We start from the raw sequence: 21,803 nt of genomic DNA, 5'->3' as shown, positions 1-21,803 counted from the left end.
CTGCCTACACTGGGCTCGCTCTAACCTCCGCTCGTTAAAACGGAGGTCAATACGAGTAGAGACAGTTATTAATTCCTCCAGTGTGGCAGGAATCTCCCTAATGGCCAGAGCGTCCTTAACGTGATCAGCCAGACCCCTCCAAAATATGGGGATAAGGGCCTTATCCGACCACTCCAGCTCGGAAGCTAAAGTACGGAAGCGGACGGAAAAATGGCTGACCAAGGACTCACCCTGAGTTAAAGCCAGTAGTTGGAGCGCTGTTTCATGGGTGATTTGAGGTCCTAAAAAGACCTTTTTCAGAGTGCTCAGGAACAACGGAGCACTCTGCACCACATGATCACCACGCTCCCACAGCGGCGTAGCCCACTCCAACGCCCTGTCCGACAAGAGAGAGACAATAAATCCCACCTTAGCCCGCTCTGTAGGAAAACGTGCAGCCAGGAGCTCGAGATGGATAGATCACTGACTCACGAATCCCCTACAAGTTTTGCAATCTCCAGAAAATTTTTCTGGCAACGGGAGGCGGGATAATGTCGGAACTGGGGTGGCAGTGGACAAGGTTGCTGCAGCCACACTAGCAGCCTGTACAGCAACTGCGGTAACATCCACAGCAGAGGTTGAGCTCTCGAGAGCCGTCAACCTACCCTCCAGCTGCTGGATATATCGCAAATATTGCTGAATGTCCGCCATTTACTAGCCAGACCTTGGCGCTAGTATTATGTTAAGGACTGGCGGAACGCACCAAGTATAGATGATATGAAACTAGGTGTGTTCGCAGTCCGAGGTCCACAGTGCAGGTAAAAACCCTGCTGCTAGTAAGACGGACTATATGGCGGTACTATAAGAATACACGCACGGGTTAACTTCACCCTGCGTGAAGGAAGCGATCCTGTTGAGTCACAGGACCGCGGTACCGCACATAGAGCGCGAGCAAGAAGTCAGCGAACACCACCCCAACACAGGATTGAAGTCCAATTAGACCACTTGCTGGCACAACACCGCAACTGGGTGTGTAAGGAAACTATTAAAATAGTATATAAAGGCACGAGAGTGCATGCAGTGCCGCACTGACGGACGCCACTAACCACCCAGGCTTGGGTAAGGAAAGCGCAGAGGAAGCGCACAGCGCCGTACAGGCGGTCGCAGCAACTAGACGCTGTTATGTGTGTAACGTGCTGTTGGATAAGTCGGGCGCTAGATAGCAAACATACACCTTCCGCGAACAGTCATCCAATAGGGAGGGTATTTTAAAGAGCGACTTTCACTCACAACACACACATATATAATCAAGACAATACTAGCGCATGGCCGTGCGGTCATGCGCAGTTTATATAGTTGCAGCACAGGAAGCTGCTACCGAAGTTTTGCCCTTTCAGGACCTTCCTGGAGGACCAATGGAATGTGCTGCAGTACCTGAGCATGTGACCCTTGATCTCCAACGGGAGATCTTGCCCTGAGCATGCTCAGTGTGTGAAAATAAGGACTTAGTCCCAGAGAAGCCTGCTCGCCGCAGATCAGTGCAGGGTACAACAGGAGAGCCAGAAAAGGCAGTAGTAACCCTCTGCACAGAATCAGTCCCAGCAAGATGCTGGGAGTGACGCTTCCACTGAGCAGGCCCCACTGCGGCCGATGCAGAATGGGAGACTGCAGCAGACACGGATCGAGATTCCTCCTGTGCAGCAGAGGAAACTCGACTCCTAACAAGTGATAAGGTTATAGTGCTTTCAAACATTAAACAAACATTCCAGATAGTGTATGAAACAAGATAGCAGTTATAGAGAACCTGACAGTGGATACATCCTGCCTAATCCGTGGACAGCATGTATCAGGCACTGGCTGTATTATCTCAGCCAGGTATCTTTGACTATAAAACATTGTGGTGTTTCAAAGAAAAGCATATTTTAAAAGTGCTGGAGATTAGACAGGCGGCTCACCTCTTTTTAAAAAATGCTCTAATGTTCTGCATGAAAAATGCCATAACATATAGACAAAAAAAGATTTCAATGACAGTTATAAATGCACGTAAGTAACATTCAGCATTCAGAATTACACAATTTGCTACCCAATTTTACATTGGAAGACTTTTTAAATGGTTTTATTTTTTATACCCTTTTTACAACTGCATGACTATACGTGTGTTGGCTCAAAAAAAAGCTCCAAAAGTTGCAGGACATTACACATTTTTAATTTTCACTACACATAAACCCAGACTCATAGTGAACACAGTGGCCAAAGACAATGTCTAGGCCCACTCTACATGCTACTCCCAATAGAACAGTATACACACAGGAGAACAACGGGAGTTTTTAGAAAGTATATAGTTTATTTAGAAAATTAGTTAAAAACTAACACACATTAAAAAGACACCAATGAAAACACCAGAGATACATACATATCAGTATACTCATATTTGCAACAAAATTGTTGGCATATCTAGATATATAAGGAGAAGATCCTAAATCCCCAAAAGAGAATCAAAACCTCTTGTAAACCAGCCTAAGTATCCCATACCTAACAAATATCGCCACTGTAGCCGCGGATATGTAAGGAAAAAGCCAGCACAGAAGGAATGGTACTAAATGAGGGTAAAGGTGAGGAGTGCCAAGAGGAGCAACATGAGTAAAATGCCACCTGGCGTGAAAAGCGCCCCTCCCGGGACACAAGTTGTGAGCGGATCTTACCCAATAGATGTAATACCTGGATAGAGGGCTACCCCCTCAGTATACTCATATTTGCAACAAAATTGTTGGCATATCTAGATATATAAGGAGAATATCCTAAATCCCCAAAATAACCCCCAAAAGAGAACCAAAACCTCCGCTAAGGAGTGTGGCGGTACGTCTGATGGCACTAAGGAGTTCTCCTGACCAGGTATCACCAGAACACATTACACTTCACACTCCGGCCACTAGGGGGAGAAAAAGGCTTTATTTATTGGGCCACTCCTCACACTGGTAAAACTAGGGGCTGGGGAGGAAGATAGTCAGAAGCTGACTGGGTTGGATTCAGGCAACATCCCATGGCAGGGGGTGTTGCAGGGAGAAGGCACAGGGGGGTCCCTGTCAGGCGTGGGAACCTGGCAGGTGCCTAGCAAACAGAACAGAACGTAACGGAACTGCGCCTGCACACCCTGCGGCGGTATCCTAAGAAAGAGATACGAAGGGAAGGATATTGTGGAACAGTGTAAACGAGATCAAGCACAAAGGAGAGCCAGTAGGAGTCGTGCCGAGAGACAGAGGCAACATCTTACTGAGGCGCGTAGCCGGTGGCCGCAACACCGTAGGAGTAACTGACTTCAGGCCTTACTTCAAACTCCGCCGGACAGTCAATTACAGGTTGGCTGTCTACCTTAAATTTCCTAAGAAGACATAGGGGGCAACATTGGTAGAGGGGCGTCTCTAGGGTCCCGGAAGACCTCCAAGCCTTCCAGTCATACGGGTGCGTCCTAGCCAAAATATATCTGGGGGACGAGAAACTAGTAACATCTGGAACTAAAGAGAAAGAGAGAGCTGTAGAGAACGAACGAGAACAGCAGTTGTGAGGACTATTCCGAATGCTCAGCAGGGTAGGACTACAACACACAGGCGCTAGTGGTAGGCAACGATTTCCATCTGCGAAGGAAACTCTGGATGTGCCCATCGGACCGGCCGGTCTCAGAGAGTCCTGTTAAACGTACTTTGGATTGAGGATTCTGAAGCCTTCAGTAAAGAGGTAAAGAGACTGTCCTCGTTATTGCCTGCACCTCACACCATCACCATCCTGTGGGAAGGTATACCATCCAGCTGCCATTCCATCACCCCAGCGGACCCCACAGCAGCGTCGGTCACCCTGACCGGACACCACAGGTGGCGTCACGAACCCCTGACAGACTGTACCACTTTTATTGGACACCCCTTAGCAGGGTCGCGGACCGGGTCTAGCCACCGTGACATCCCCAGAACCGAACCAGAGAGGCCCGGTACCGAGAACTCGTGGCCCTGTGTCTGGGGGCGTTCCATATGTATCTCTGGTGTTTTCATTGGTGTCTTTTTAATGTGTGTTAGTTGTTAACTAATTTTCTAAATAAACTATATACTTTCTAAAAACTCCCGTTGTTCTCCTGTGTGTATACATTTTTAATTTTCATTGGAATTTCAATTGTGTAAGCCATAAACTTGCAACCAGTACGGCAAGAAATTGCCCAACAATCAGTTCTGTCTACCTGAGAAAATGGTTGAGCTTATTATATTCAAACAAGAACATTTAGCATACTATATATCGACAAAGGTGAATTCATGGTATCCACTTTTATTAGGCCTTTCAAGCAGATCTGTCACCAGATTTCACAATGCAAACTGCTTACATTATTAGGAATATTAAATGATCTCTTAGACTGGGTGACTGGTGTAATTACCATGAAAGTTCACATCAGAATGGTTGTGTAATCCTAATATTAACATGAGCTAAAGCTGAACTTATATTAGATATGTGATCTTAAAATAAAAAATATTATAGATCCACTTTGATACGGAGTATCAGATGTCCATAGCAGGGTTCTGCTCCCCCAGGCCTGTGAGCACACAGGCTGGAGTAATGTCCAGTACTCAGGCTTGTCTGGAGTCACATACACAGGAGGCCTTCTTCCTCCCAACACACAGTCCATGTGCCAAACAACAGCCTCCATTATATAGGCTGTAACCACACCCAGAGGTGAGGTACGTGGGTAGCCAGACCCACCCATATCTCATAGCTACCCGCAACAAGGACGCAGGTGCAATAAACAAACCTCTTAGTGCTTTTATGCACTAGAGAAAATACTCCAGGTTACATCACAGAGACAAGCCATCTCTGTGACACATACCACCCATCGACTATGGGACCATTAGCCACACTGCATACCTCCCCCTCTGCCTAAAGCCGTGGGGCTTGGCACTTTCCCCTACCAGACGAGATTCTCGAGAGGGCATTAGCATTACCATGTAGCTTCCCTGCTCTATGCTCTACATGGAAGTTGAAATCTTGTACGGCTAAAAACCAACGGGTGACCCTAGCACTTTTTCCCCTTTGTTTCTCTCAACTATCTGAGTGGGGCATGGTCAGATACCAACCTAAACTTACGTCTTACCAGATAGTACCGTAATGTGTCCACCGCCCACTTTATCGCCAAAGACTCCTCTATGACCAAGTAATTCCTCTCACATGAGGATAGCTTCCTACTCAGGTAGAGAACAGGGTGCTCTTTCCCATGTATCCCCTGGGAAAGGACTGCTCCTACCCGGACATTTGAGGCATCTGCTTGCAGAATAAACTCTTTGTTAAAGTCAGGGGCCACCATAACTGTTTGCTTACACAGAGCCCATTTCATTCCTTTAAAGATAGTCTCTGCCTCTTCAGACTATTTGACCATTACTGATTTCGTCCCCTTAAGTAGGTCAGTCAGGGGTGCGGCCATCATGGTGAAGTTAGGGATAAACCTCCTGTAGTATCCCATGATCCCCAGGAAGGCTCTAACTTGCTTCTTGGATAACGGTCTCGGCCATGTTTGAATGGCCTTCACTGATCTTCGGTTTTATCTCGCCTCGACCCACTACATACCCCAGGTACTTGGCTTCCTCTTTCCCCAGGCACACTTTTACAGGTTTATAGAAAGCCCCGCCTTCCTTAGGGCATCAAACACCGCTTGGACCATTTCCAGATGACTCTCCCAAATTAGGCTAAAGATAACGATATCATCCAGGTATGCAGCGGCGTATTGCTTATAGGGTGGCCAGGATTTTATCCATAGCTCTCTGGAAGGTCGCCGGGGCCCCCTGCAGTTCAAACGGCATCTGGACATACTGGAACCATCCATTCGGGGTAGAAAATGCAGTCTTCTTCTTGGCTCCTGGTGCCATGGGAATCTGCCAATAACCCTTAATCAAATCCAAGGTAGTTATGTACCTTGCGGGCCCAAATCTCTCGATAAGCTCATCGATGCATGGCATGGGATATGCGCCGAACTTGGAGACCTCATTTAGCTTTCGATAGTCATTGCAGAACCTCCGATGGCTTTGGGACCAGGACAATCGGGCTCGACCAACTGCTCTTGGACTCCTCAATGACCCCGAGTTTAAACATACGCTCCACCTCCTTGGAGATCACTTTTCGACAGGCCTCCAGAATCCAATAAGGCTATAAGTTAATGCGCACATGTGACTCCATCAGAACTTTGTGTTCCATGACCTTCATGCACCCTGGCAATTCTGAGAACAGGTCTCTGTTCCTCTGGAGCAATTAGTGACACTGCTGTTTCTGGGCCTTCGACAGCGTCTCTGCTATGGCAACACCTCCAACCTCACCATCTGTCTTACCCAGCAAGCAAGGAGTATCAATCGGCTCTCTGTCTTGCCATGGCTTGATGAGGTTGACATGGTAGATCTGATATGGTTTCCGTCTTCCCGGCTGGTGAGTCATAGTTTACCTGACCAAGCTTCTCTACCACTTCATATGACCCTTGCCATTTGGCCAAGAACTTGCTCTCCACAGTAGGGATTAGCACAAGAACTCGGTCTCCCAAATGGAACTGCCTCACTCTGGCTGACCGGTTGTAGACCCTGACCTGAGCTTCTTGTGTCTGGAGGAGATGTCCTTTTACAATGGGCATCACCTTCGCAATCCTCTGCTGCATCAGTGCCACGTGCTCAATGACGCTTCTGTGGGGCATGACTTTGGCTTCCCAGGTTTCCTTGGCTATATCCAGGAGACCTCATGGATGTCGGCCATACAAAATTTCAAAGGGCAAGAACCCTGTAGACGTCTGGGGAACCTCACGGATGGAGAACAGCAGATACGGTAAGAGACATTTCCAGTCTCTACCGTCTTTCTCTATGGCTTTCCTCAGCATGCTCTTCAGTGTTTTATTAAATCTCTCGACAAGGCCATCTGTCTGAGGATTGTACACTGATGTCCTCCACTGGGAGATTTGCAGGAACTTGCATAACTCCCTCATTACCTTACTCATAAAAGGTATTCCCTGGTCGGTCAGGATCTCCTTCGGTAAACCTGTCCGGAAAAATACCTGAACAAATTAATGGGCTATACTCTTCGCCGAGGAGTTTCTCAGGGGAATTGCCTCAGCATAGCAGGTGGCATATAGACCAGAATGACCAATATATACTGATGCCCTTTGGGCTGATTTAACCAGGGGACTGACCAAGTCCATTGCAATTCTCTCGAACGGCACTTCAATAATGGGCAATGCACGAGGGGACTCCGAAAGTGAGAGGTGGGGGCGGTTAACTGACATTTGGGGCAGGACTTGCAATAGTTTAATATTTACCGGACACCCAGGTCAATAGAACCTCTGCACAATCCATTCCTGCATTTTTTCCACTCCCAGATGTCTCCTCAAGATGTGTGAATGGGCCATGCCCAACTCCTTCCATCTATAGGGGCCCGGCACTATTATCTACTCCTCACTTATTTTCGTGACCTGGTGCAACAACTGCCCACTCAGCATAAAATAGGGAAACCTTGTGTCATCCCCCAGCTCCTGTGCAACCCCATTAATGACAGTGATATTGTTAAAGGTTTCTTTCAGAGTTGGGTCCCTATGTTGGGCAGTCCACAAATTCTCACTGATCACCCCTAGCTTGGGAATGTCAGACGCAAGGGACACTTCCTCCTCATCCCCAATAGGACACAAACGTGAAACCTGTCAGCCTCTGGGTGTGGTGATACCTTATTAGGGTTCACTGGCTCCCTATGCGCGCCAGTGAAGTCCCGGCCTATAATTATAGGGTGCAACAAGTCCCGAACTACACTTACCTCATAGGACTCAGTACCTTGGGCCATTTCAATGTGCACTCTGGCCATAGGATAGTCCTTAGCATCACCATGAATCCACCGCACGCTGACCTTTTCCCCAGGTACAGTTGAAGCAGAAGGGTGGCCCTCACAAGGGTCACAAAACTCCCGGAGTCTAGCAGTGCCGTTACCACCCACCCATTCACCTTAATGGGACACACTTGAGGCCCCTCGCTGGGTGGACAGTTTACACTGCAGGCCGGATATGCGTAATATGAACATTGGCGTCCTATGCAGCAGTCCATCTGCTCAGAGGTCAGGGGACAACAGATGGCTATATGGCCTGGGCCGTGGCACATCCAGTAAACAATATCACCCATAGGGACTTTGAGCACCACCTACCCCACCCCTTTGGACCTTGGGTGCACCACTCCCTTTTGGGCCTCTGCCCCCTGTTGGGACCCCCAGTATGGAGTGGGCTGCTTTCCCAAGGAACCTTCCATCCCGTGGTATCTCTCAACCAGTCCGACCAGTCTGTCGGCATTCCGGGGATCACCCTGGGCAACACAAGTCTGTACAGGCTTCAGCAGAGAGTGCACGAACCGGTCCATCATCACCCGTTCTACCATCTGCGCAGGTGTAGAGGACCCTGGCTGCAGCCACTTCTGAACCAGGTGCAACAGCTCAAACATTTGGGAGTGTGGTGGTTTGTCCTGGTGATAAGCCCAATGGTGAACCAGCTCTGCCTTGAGTCATTGTCATCCCTAAGCTTTGCAAGAATCTCCATTTTTAGCTTTCCATACTCTTTGGCATTCTGCAAAGCTAAATCGTAGTATGCTTTCTGAGGTTCCCCCGTCAAGTATGTTACCAGTACCTCTGCCCACTGCTCTGGCGGGAGTTTCTCCCTCTCGGCGACCCTTTCAAACACTGTCAGGAAGGCCTCAACAACATCCCCGGGAGTCATTTTCTGCTAAGCTCATCTTACCGTCTTCCAGACGAGGGCAAAATCATCAGCTGGACCAGGGGTTGGGGCGCTCGTCCTGCGCTGGATGGTGGTTGCCAGAAGCTGCATCTGCTGTCGTTGCTCCTGTTGGCTCTGCTAGATCTGCTTTAACAACAGCCAGTGGCGTAGGAAGGGGGGTGCGGGGGGGGCGGTCCGCCCCGGGCGGCACAATGCGGGGGGCGGCCGGCGCTGCAGGAGAAGAAAAAAAAAAAAAAAAAAAGACGCCCCTTTAAATCTTCGGGCGGCGCCGTCCGCCGCCACGACCAGGGCCAGCTCCCCCCACCACCGGACCCCGCCCCCCGCTCTATACTCACCTCTCCTGGTTCCTGCGGCGCCGGCAGCTGCAGCGTCCTCTGACTCTGCGACGTCTCAGAGCAGAGGGCGCAATGACGTCACTACTGTGCGCGCCGCTCTGCCTCTCTGTCCTGAGCGTCGCAGAGCCGGAGAGACGCTGACTGCACCAGACCTAAGCTAGGAACGGGAGAGGTGAGGATTTTACTTTTTTTTTTATTTCTTTATGTCTGACTGTCTGGGGCTGGGGCAATGCTGGACACACTGGGGCAATACTGGAGACCATGGGGCAGATTGCTGAACACACTGGGGCAGTACTGGAGACCATTGGGCAGAATGCTGGACACACTGGGGCAGTACAGGAGACTATGGGGCAGATTGCTGGACACACTGGGGCAATACAGGAGACCATGGGGCAGATTGCTGGACACACTGGGGCAATACATGAGACCATGGGGCAGATTGCTGGACACACTGGGGCAATACATGAGACCATGGGGCAGATTGCTGGACACACTGGGGCAATACAGGAGACTATGGGGCAGATTGCTGGACACACTGGGGCAATACTGGAGACCATGGGGCAGATTGCTGGACACACTGGGGCAATACAGGAGACCATGTGGCAGAATGCTGGACACACTGGGGCAATACAGGAGACCATGGGGTAGATTGCTGGATACACTGAATACTGGAGACCATGGGGCAGATTTCAGGACACATTGAGGCAATGCTGGAGACCCTGGGCAGACTTCTGGACATACTGGGGCAATACTGGAGACCATGGGGCAGATTGCTGGACACACCGGGGCAATACTGGAGACCATGGGGCAGAATGCTGGACACACCGGGGCAATACAGGAGACCATGGGGCAGATTGCTGGATACACCGGGGCAATACTGGAGACCATGGGGCAGAATTCTGGACACACTGGGGCAATACAGGAGACCATGGGGCAGATTGCTGGACACACTGGGGCAATACTGGAGACCCTGGGGCAGATTTCTGGACACATTGAGGCAATGCTGGAGACCCTGGGGCAGACTTCTGGACACACTGGGGCAATGCTGGACACTGGGGCAGATTGCTGGACACACTGGGGGTAATATGCTGGACACACTGGGGCAATGCTGGACACTGGGGGTAATATGCTGGACACACTGGGGAAAGGCTGGACACTGGGGCAGATTGCTGGACACACTGGGGGCAGTGCTGGACATACTGGGGCAGATTGCTGGACACACTGGGGGTAATATGCTGGACACACTGGGGCAGATTGCTGGACAACATGGGGGTAATATGCTGGACACACTGGGGCAGATTGCTGGACAACATGGGGGTAATATGCTGGACACACTGGGGGCAGGACTTGAGGCATGGGCAGAATGTAGATACGGGGCATGATTGGAGACACGGGGCAGGATTGGATCATGGGGCAGGACGGATACGATGGAGGCTGGTGGGGCAGGATGTGGAGATCATATGGGGTAGAATGGATACTCATGAGGGCAGGATGCGAGAACATATGGCTGGAGCCAGGAATGAGAAACGGGGCCAGGGTGGGGAATATTATTACCATAGGGGCTAATTAAGGGATATTATTACTGCAGTGATGTATTTATTTTATTTTTTGAGTATACTGTTTTAAATGGGGGGGCGGTCCTGTTACTGTGCAGAGTGACACTATATCACCTTTTTTTCTTCATGTGATGTAATGTAGAAGTTGTGAAAAATTAAGTAATGTGTTCTGCAAGCGGAGCTCGAGACAACTGTGTTATTTCCTGCAGAAACGAGTCCTGGCTGGAAGGAATGATGGCGGTCTGTGCTGGATGAAAGATGAAGGACTTCACCTAGAGACGTCACTGGTGAGTCAGTGTTACCTATACACTGACACTATACACTGTATACTATATAGAGGTCCTGTGTATAATGTCACCAGTGATCTCTGTATTACCTCTACACAGACACTGCATACTAAGTACAGATCTCCTGTGAATACTGGCACTTATGGTGATAGTATTGTGGTTTTTTTTTTATTACTGATCAGTATTGTAGTATTCAGTCACTATGTGGTGGTAATATGTGGTCTGGAAATGGTGTTGTGGTATTTGTCCCGTGTATGTAGTATTATTCGGTCACTATGTGGCCTGGTCATGGTGTGGTGGTATTAAGTCACAGGTGTGGCATGTGGGGGTGACACCATTAGGCCCAGTTTAAGTTCTACAAAACAGGAAAACCGTTTTTGGTAACCTTTGTGTGTATTGAGCCGGGGGGGGGGGGGGGGGCGCCAAACTCGGGAACAGCCCCGGGCGGCAAAAGCTCTAGCTACGCCTCTGACAACAGCCTGTTGGTCTCTTGCTGCTGCTGCAACTGGACCAGGTTTTTCAGCAGGTCCTCCATCTTGTCTGCCGATGCTTGCTGGCTTGCGACAGCCCTAACCCAGGACATGTAATCCTTCCTGTAGCCATCTCACGTCTCTGATGGGAACGCTGCCCGCACGTCTAGCACCAATTGTATGGGTTGTATTCACTTGGGTGCGACGGGAGGAAAATAGGAGGCTTGTTCCTTTAAGGGTACGTGCACACGTCAGTATTTTCTAGCAGAAATTTCCTGACAAAAAACGGACATTTCTGCCGGAAATCCGCATGCGGGTTTTTTTGCGGGGTTTTCATGTTTTTTATGCGTTTTTGACGCGTTTTTTGCGCGTTTTTGTGCGTTTTTTTGCCTTTTTCCCCAATGCATTATATAGTGGGAAAAACGCAAAAAATCCGCAAAAAAATCTGCTTTTTTTACCGCAATGCGTTTTTTTTTTGCAGAAAAAAAACGCATTATGTGCACAAAAATTGCAGAATGCATTCTAAATGATAGAATGCATATGTAGGCGTTTTTTAACCCCTTCATGACCGTGGGATTTTTCGTTTTTCCGTGTTCGTTTTTCACTCCCCTCCTTCCCAGAGCCATAACTTTTTTATTTTTCCATCAATTTGGCCATGTGAGGGCTTATTTTTTGCGGGACGAGTTGTACTTTTGAACGACATCATTCATTTTACCATGTCGTGTACTAGAAAACGGGAAAAAAATTCCAAGTGCGGTGAAATTGCAAAAAAAGTGCAATCCCACACTAGTTTTTTGCTTGGCTTTTTTGCTAGGTTGACTAAATGCTAAAACTGACCAGCCATTATGATTCTCCAGGTCATTACGAGTTCATAGACACCTAACATGACTAGGTTATTTTTTACCTAAGTGGTGAAAAAAATTCCAAACTTTGCTAAAAAAAAAAAAAAAAAATTGCGCCATTTTCCGATACTCATAGCGTCTCCATTTTTCATGATCTGGGGTCGGTTGAGGGCTTATTTTTTGCATGCCGAGCTGACGTTAATTATTCCAATTCAGTGCAGATACGTGCTTTTGATCGCCCGTTAATGCATTTTAATACAATGTCGTGGCGACCAAAAAAACGTAATTCTGGCATTTCGATTTTTTCTCTCATTACGCCGTTTAGCGATCAGGTTAATGCTTTTTTTTTATTGATAGATCGGGCGATTCTGAACGTGGCGATACCAAATATGTGTAGATTTGATTTTTTTTTATTGATTTATTTTGATTGGGGCGAAAGGGGGGTGATTTAAACTTTTATATTTTTTTTATTTTTTTCACATTTTTTTAACTTTTTTTTTTTTACTTTTGCCATGCTTCAATAGCCTCCATGGGAGGCTAGAAGCAGGAACAACTCGATCGCCTCTGCTACATAGCAGCGATCTGCTGATCGCTGCTATGTAGCAGAAATGGAGGTGTGCTGTGAGCGCCGACCACAGGGTGGCGCTCACAGCCACCGGTGATCAGTAACCATAGAGGTCTCTAGGACCTCTATGGTTACCATCCTGACGCATCACCGACCATGTGACGGGGGTCGGCGATGACGTCATTTCCGGCCGCCCGGCCGGATGCGGTAGTTAAATGCCGCTGTCTGAGTTTGACAGCGGCATTTAACTAGTTAATAGCGGCGGGTGAATCGCGATTTCACCCGCCGCTATTGTGGGCACATGTCAGCTGTTCAAAACAGCTGACATGTCCCGGTTTTGATGCGGGCTCACTGCGGAGCCCTGCATCAAAGCAGGGGAGCTGACATCGGACGTACTATACCGTCTGATGTCATTAAGGGGTTAATGCAGTTTTATAGCATTTTATCGCGAAAAACCACGAAAAAACTCGAAAAAACCTGAATGTGTGCACATACCCTAAAAGTTCATAGGGGTTTATTGCATCATAAACCCAGAAGCAAAAACAGAAGCCTTTAGGCTAGGGTTACATTGCGTTAGGGCAGTCCATTTAGCGCATAGCGCTACGGACTGCGCTAACGCAATGTTCCAAAAGGGATCGCGTTTGCCGATCCCGCTAGCGCAAATACCCGATCTGCGCTAGCGAGGAACGGACCACAAATGCTGCAAGCAGCGTTCGCGGTCCGTCACTCAAATGACGGCACATCGCTAGCGCACGCCCAATGTGGGCGTGCACTAGCGATGCGTTTGCCATTACAAACAATGGCGGCGTTAACGGACTACGTTACACCGCGTTATGCCGCAGTGTAACGTAGTACGTTAAATGGGTTCACATAACGTAATGTGAACCTAGCCTTAGATCAGGCAAAACAAAGTACAAATGTCCATAGCAGGGCTCTGCTCCGCCAGGCCTGTGGGCACACAGGCTGGGGTAATGTCCAGCACTCAGGCTCGGTCTGGAGCCTACACAGAGGAGGCCTTCTCCCTCCCAACACACAGTCCATGTGCCAAACAACAGCCTCCATTATATAGGCTGTAACCACACTCAGAGGTGAGGTATGTGGGTAGCCAGACCCGCCATCTCTCTTAGCTACCCGCAGCCCAGATCCATGAGCAACAAACGAACCTCTTAGTGCTCTCATGCACTAGAGAAAATACTCCGGGATACATCACAGAGACAAGCCATCTCTGTGACACATACCTTCCATTGACTATGCTACCATTAGCCACACTACAATACATATATATATGTATTAGATTGAAATATTACCTCTCACAGGTCACAAGTGGCCCTTTCTTGGTCTTATTTTATTCCAGGAGCTCCCCGACTCAATAATGATTTCAGAGATGTGGCCTGCTTAATTAGTGGATCCAACATGCTATTTTTTACGATATTTTCCAAGGAGGTGTATCTCACAGGGTAAGAATGCAGTGAGTCCTATTGTATAGACATGCCCCCGAGGGTCCTGTGTACCACACCCTCTTGTGAAAGTTTATAAAAACTAGTAAAATGTGTTTCCGAAATCTAAAGGCCAATATCCCTGGAGCCGTACGGTGGATTTAACAAGAAAATGATTGGAATACTCAGCAAGAATAGAGTAAGGTCAAAAACTGGCTACTTTTAATCTGTAAGTCCCCCCATACACATTAGATAGATGTTGATGCCCCTATACACAGGAACGAACGGTTCACCCAAATACTCCTGTGATCTCTATGAGAATGTCACTATTGCAAATCCAAAAGGCCAGATCCTTCTCTCCGTGGGGATGAGTCAGGAGTCCTCCATACACGTTAGACTAACTTTAATCTATAAGGGGGGCTATATGATAACTAACACAGAGCAAAAAAAAGGAGAAAAGAAGAAACAGAAAATAAAATTTTTCAATTTATGAATTTTCTCATAAAAAAGTAAAAAGAAAGTCTAGTAGTGTAGCAGGATGTGCTCATCAGGTGGGTACGTGATTCATAAAGGCACTAAGGTCATTTTAAACTTTCAGTATCCGAAAGAGCATTTCCTTTTAGGCATAAGTAAAAAAAATATATATATATAGCAGATTGCAAAGGAATTTATTTTAGAATTAGTAGGTCCACAAGTAAAGTCAACAAAATTGCAAATAGGATGGTGGGTTTTTTAAATATAATAAGTTATTACATGAAAAGAATTGAAGCAAAATGCTTAAAACTAATGGCATCAATGGGAATATTTGTAGGAAACAATTTTATTTCTGCAGAATAACAATAATAATAATAATAATATTAGTAGTAGTAATAATGCATTGTTGGTGTACTTTATTTATTCCTTGATTATTAATAGTATTATTATGTTGGATCTTGTTGAGTTACAGATACTGAATTGTGTTTTTTTTTTTCCCATACCATTTTAAAATTCCTACATTGATTGCTGCACCTTACAATTGCTTGTGTCATAAATCCCAAAAAAGAGGATTAAAACAAAGTTAAAAAAAAATGAAGAGGCAGATTTTCTAAATCTGTGCAGCTTTTAAACTATTTTTTTTTTCCAAATGCAAAACATTTATAGAAGTAGCTCATGTTGTTGCAGTGTCCAGCCTCAGTTTCCACCACATATTTTTGTCTTATTTTGAGCCAAATTTTAGTTAATATCATCACAGTTTAGACTTCACCTATTTCCTGACAACCCACCCTCCGTTAGGTTACCTCCTATTGAAAAGCGAGCCTCGATGTAGAGACAAGTAAATGTTTTGGAATTCAAACTCTCCAGCTTGGCTTCGTGTTTCCAAAATTTTTGATTTTTTTTTGCAAATTGACTTGCCACAAATTGAAAATACAGCAAAGGCTCTAATTTCTCTGAAAACACGTGTGCAATACCCTGAAGTGTCCTAGGACTGTATTAAACCCCTTTCAAGTTCGTTAATGCCCACACATCCTTACTACTTGTCACAGTGAGCTCAGCGCACTGTATATGGCTATGGGTAAACATATGGTAGTACTTTTTCACTACTGTCCTGTCACTATTTGTAATGTTCATTCAGTATTTTATGGCTTTCTATCCCTATTTGTATTGCTAGGCTGTGAGATATGGTGTCCTCTCATTATCCAGAGTAATCACGAATTGGAGGCTGCATTCCTTGCCTCAGCTTTTATACAGTCAGCCCCCATTATTTACTGTTCAATATCATGTGATGAGATGTGATATCTGCAAGGTATTAATGGAAAGCCACATTTGTGGGTAATTTGCTTGAATTAGAAATTGTTAGAATTCTCTGGGTCCAGTGAATTTCCTAACATTCGATTCAAATTGATTTTATTACCTCTACTCAGTAGAGAGCCAGTCATATAAGACAGTTCTTTGGTAGAAATGAAGCCTAGTAAATGTATTGTAATATCTGGATATGTGGCCACAGCAGCCATAGTGATAACACCAGTACTCTTAAAGGGAGTGTATCATCAGAAAATGACCTACTGAGTTTTTATGCAATTTTTTTTATATGTTTGAAATTTTCCAGAACAATTACATCTATATAAATAAAAAACTATCCTGCAATTTTCACACTGCCAATTCGACCTTATACTAGACTGACAATTCCTGTTCTGTAAAAAAAGACTTTTCAGCAGTCCCACTATCATCACAGACATGATTAGTGTGAGATGCAACACCTCTATATACAGTAGATAACACAGGATCCATTATTCACAGCTCACTTCCTTAGGCCACATTCATATGTCCGATTTTTGCATACAAGCACTCGTATCCATGACTGTACGAGCACTCGTATCCATGACTTTCTATGGATCGATTTCTTTGGACCAAGCGGTCTTGGAAAATATAGGAGACATGTCTGATTTTGATCCGAGAGTCAGATAAAAAATGGCAATGCAAATCAATGGGCCCGTGAAAAAATCGTATAGCACTCGGATGACATACAAATGTTGTCCGATTTTCATGAACTGTCAGAATGGTGAAGGTTGAGAAACTTTTCTTAATTTCTCCACGTACGAGAAAATTGGATGTCACTCAGACCACACTGTGAAGTCACTTAGACCACACTCTGGTCAACCTCTGATCAACCTTTGGTCAACCTCTGATCAAACTCTGGTCAACCTTTGATCAAACTCTGATCAAACTCTGATCAAACTCTGATCAAACTCTGGTCAAACTTTGACCAAACTCTGGTAAAATTCTGGCCAAACTCTGGCTAAACTTTGGGCAAACTCTGGTCAAACTCTGGCCAAACACTGGCTAAACTCTGGTCAAACTCTGGTCAACCTCTGGTCAAACTTTGACCAAACTCTGGTAAAACTCTGGTCAAACTCTGGCCAAACTCTGGCTAAACTCTGGCCAAACTCTGGTCAAACTCTGGTCAAACTCTGGCCAAACTCTGGTCAAACTCTGGTCAAACTCTGGCCAAACTCTGGCTAAACTCTGGTCAATCTCTGATCAAACTATGGTCAAACTCTGATCAAACTCTGATCAGAATAAAAGGTCTGCTTTTTCTTGTACGTGAAATAAACGGACGTCTGAATGAGGCCTTACCTTCCTTTCACAAAGATCCTTGCCAAGATTAGAGTATGCCTAGTTTAGTTTTATGCTACAATGAAATAAAAAATGAAAAGTAGATGAAAAAAAAATTGATTTAAATAGAAGATCATTTTCTGATGGCCCATTCCCTTTAATAACTATGCGGCCAGTTATTGGCTACTGGGATCACATGTCCAGACAACACTCTATTGCTACACTGACAGATTCATTTTCATATCTGAGGTGTTACAAGATCAATCCAAAATCAGTAACAAGTAGAGTTGAGCGACTTTTACTTTTATAGGATCGGGTCGGGTTTCACGAAACCCGACTTTTTCAAAAGTCGGGTCGAGTGAAATCGGCCGAACCTATAAAAAAGTCGGGGTCGGCCGAAACACGAAACCCAATGCAGTGCATTGGGTTTCCAATGGTTCCCAGGGTCTGAAGGAGAGGAAACTCTCCTTCAGGCCCTGGGATCCATATTTAAGTGTAAAATAAAGAATTTAAATAAAAAATATTGCTATACTCACCCTCTGACGCGCCCTGGTACTAACCGGCAGCCTTCCTTCCTTAGAATCAGCGCGTGAAGGGCCTTAGATGACGTCGCGGCTTGTGATTGGTCGCGCCACCGCCCGTGTGACCGCTCGCGCGACCAATCACAAGCCGCGACGTAACCGAAGGTCCTTCAAGCGCTGATTCTTAGGAAGGAAGGCTGCCGGAAAGAAGCAGGGCGCGTCCGAGGGTGAGTATATTCCTATTAGGTATATACTCACCCTCGGACGCGCCCTGCTTCTTTCCGGCAGCCTTCCTTCCTAAGAATCAGCGCTTGAAGGACCTTCGGTGACGTCGCGGCTTATGATTGGTCGCGCGAGCGGTCACATGGGCGGTCGTGCGAGCGGTCACATGGGCAGTCGTGCAACTAATCACAAGCCACGACGTCATCTAAGGCCCTTCACGCGCTGATTCTAAGGAAGGAAGGCTGCCGGTTAGTACCAGGGCGCGTCAGAGGGTGAGTATAGCGATATTTTTTTATTTTAATTCTTTATTTTACACTTAAATATGGATTCCGATACCGATTTCCGATATTGCAAACATATCGGAACTCGGTATCGGAATTCCGATACCAGATTCAGAAGATCGTCGACCTCATGGCCGACCCCACACAGGGGTCGGGTTTCATGAAACCCGACTTTGCCAAAAGTCGGCGTCTTCTGAAAATGGCCGACCCATTTCGCTCAACCCTAGTAACAAGCCCTCAACTACCAAGTGGCCCAAATGTATCTGTTACCTCTAAAACCACTACGTCTGAGGATGGCATGGAAAACTCATTAACGTTTTTCGTTTAGGTATAAATGACAGTAAACTACTTGTTATATTACGTCTCTAACAGTTAAAATAAAAATGCAAAACAAAAAAAAGTGAAAAATGTGACATACTAAATGAGTAAATAAGGAACTAGACTTTAATTTGGGAAAATTCAGTAAGCTCCAATAAACCATGCATGACATCCTTGCCACTGTAATTATTCAATGTTAACATATACTATATATATTATATATAATTTTATTCTCTCACAAAAGCAGAGAACAGAACATATATATGAGCTCTCCCCAGGAAACAAGATAAAAATGTTATAATATATTCCAAAATATTTATTTTCTACAAAAATGAGCCACATCTTGTAGGGGTTGGTTGAGCTTACGTTATAACATTGCCTTCCCAGTAATTTTGTCATTTTTTTAAATTTATTTAATCTATATCGTATCTGTATCGCTTCTCCTTCATGCTTAACAAATTGATTACTTGGGTACCAGGCATGCAACCAAGACCTACTTTAACAAGGTCCAGTTATTCAATAAAGCATACACTGATTCTCATAAATAATTTTAATGCTAATATTTCATGTTTATAAAAAAAGATCAAAAATATATATTTTCTTAGACATTTTACATACATCTTTTCTCCTTACGAATTATTCGTTATATTGGAATCATTGAATGACCTTCGTGTGACTTTCTGTGGAAAGCCCCATGTATCTGATTTTTGCAGGTAGAGTAAATGCTCTTCCTTAAAGCTTACAAACATTGAGGCAAAAAAAAAAGTTTTGTCACCTATCATGACAAAGCAACCTTCCGGTCTCATCCTTTTATATGACCTCTGTATAGTATGCATGTTACAGACACAAGTTTTGGTCCACCCTGCAGTTTTACTGCATCAAAATTAAAGGAGTTTTCCTCTGTTTTTGAAAGTTTTAAATGAACCAGATTTTCACCATATAAAGTATGGCCACTACCTTTATGCCCTCTTTTATAGCATTCTAATATGCTTTATGTATGTCTCCAATCCATTCTACATATTACAAAAACGACTTTTTATTATACCCACAGACGGCGCAGTCCGGTCCGATGAGAGTCTCTGGTCTTGATCCTTCGCCTCTTTTCGTCCTTCTTTCCTGCTTCATGTGGATGATGTGTCCTACGTCATCCGCACAGTGTCCCTTCATCATGCTTCTGTGCAGGCGTACTTCTCTTGGACTTACCGAGAGCAGAGCACAGTACTGTAGCGCCCAAGAAATGGCTAAAGAGCGCCAATGAACCATAGGTAAGGTCGACGCAGTGCTTTGCTCAGCCATCAGGGCAAGGAGAAGTGCGTCTGCACAGGAGCACGATGGGGACACTGTGTGGATGACGTCGGACGCACCAGCCCCATGAAGGAGGACGATGATCGTAAGAAGAGAGGAGAAACTAAATCGAGACCAGAGACGCCCATATGACCAAACTGCACCATCTGTGACTATAATAAACTCTTTTTGTTGCTTGAAGAGCGGTTGGGGATATATATACCGTACAAAAATGCTGTAATAGAGGGCTTAAAGGTGGTGCCAATAATTTATTTCGAGAAAACCTGGCGACAGGTTTCCTTTTAAAGAAGCCATCCTTACAAAAAAACAAAGCAATACTTATCACCAGGATCTGTTCCCCACTCCAAGACAGGAAGTAATGACGTCTCAACGGCCACTCATGTGACTCTCCAGCCAATCAGTGGCTTTGGATTTCAGGTCACTTGTAGTCATGGGGTCATCACTTCCAATCCAGAGGAGATCGGCAGCACAGGTACGAATGGCTGTATCTGGTGGGATTTTTTTGTTTAACACTTTATAAGGAAGGTTTCATTCCATTAACCCATTATCTACCAATGTCCTTTTTTTTGGGACGCCTAATCTTTTGCTTCTAGCAACTAAGATTTTACCATTTTTATAATTAGGTCCAATTTTCTGTGTTGTGTTTGTAAAATAAATGTTTTCAAAATAGGAAATCATGTCATTGTCATTTTTAATTGAATATTGGGAAGCCCTTTTCGGAAAAATCCGTAAAATGAAAATTTCTAATTTGGCAAGTAATGGGTTAACTGAACTAAAAGAGTGGAAAACCCCTTTAAATTACCAAGATATACATTGGTGATCTATGTTTATTTCAATAGACTGCAGGTGGATCAAGAGAAAATCAATAATATATATGATACCAATAATATCGATAATATTACGGATGCCTCCATTGTGTGTAGCAGCAGGTAAGATGAACTATGGGAAATAAGAGAAGTAGCCAACCATACTGGCCAAACAGATATCGACGTTAACCGATGTAGTATGGTCGGAGTAATGCTAACTTATCTGTTCGTTACTATGATTTTTTTTTTACTGGTACCATTTAATTGTATATTTCATAGAATCAGCCGGTTTGACCTTAGGGAGATGAGCACCATTGAAGTAGAAAACCAAATCTGAACCAAAACTGTACTCTTCAGCCTTTAATGGACGAACGCCAATGGGCTTGTGTAGGGTTATTTCATTTTTATTTTTCAGTGGGTGTGAGCTTATGAATTCCAATCCACTCAAGGCTGCTTGGGCGAAAAAAAGAAGGTCTTCATGAGAATGATGAGATCATAATTGCACTCCTTGAGACTCTTTTCTAAAAGTCAGATGTATAGAAAAGATCTTGCAAAATGTAGGTGTCGTCGTTATACTTATGAATTTATTGGCTACCTAGCTCCTGACTCCCTGATTTTCCAATAGATATATATTTATATATTTTATTTAAACCTTGGTCACTTTGAGAAATTTGCATGTAACACTCCAAAATACATGGAACAATCAGTAGATACAAGCACCTTTATATGTATATATACTTTTTGTTTGTTTGTTTTTTGCGGAATTTTTGCAAAAGTGCAATATACAGTGAACGAGGCTTCAGCATGAACAAGTTGGTATTCTGGTAATTAGTATTTTCATTTGTAGCTTTTAAAAGGGACCAGTATATCATTATTTTTTTTTTATTCCCAACTCTGTGGAAACTGATGCAATATAATATCAATTTCCATCTAAAGTTGTCAAACGCAAATAAATCCACTGCTGAAGAAGACCTGCAAAACACTGCCAGTAAGGTTTCTATGCAATGGAGATTTCGATCT

This window comes from Ranitomeya imitator, chromosome 2, assembly GCF_032444005.1.
Source record: "Ranitomeya imitator isolate aRanImi1 chromosome 2, aRanImi1.pri, whole genome shotgun sequence".
In the NCBI taxonomy this organism is placed as follows: domain Eukaryota; kingdom Metazoa; phylum Chordata; class Amphibia; order Anura; family Dendrobatidae; genus Ranitomeya; species Ranitomeya imitator.
Note: the sequence above shows the minus strand (reverse complement) of the source record.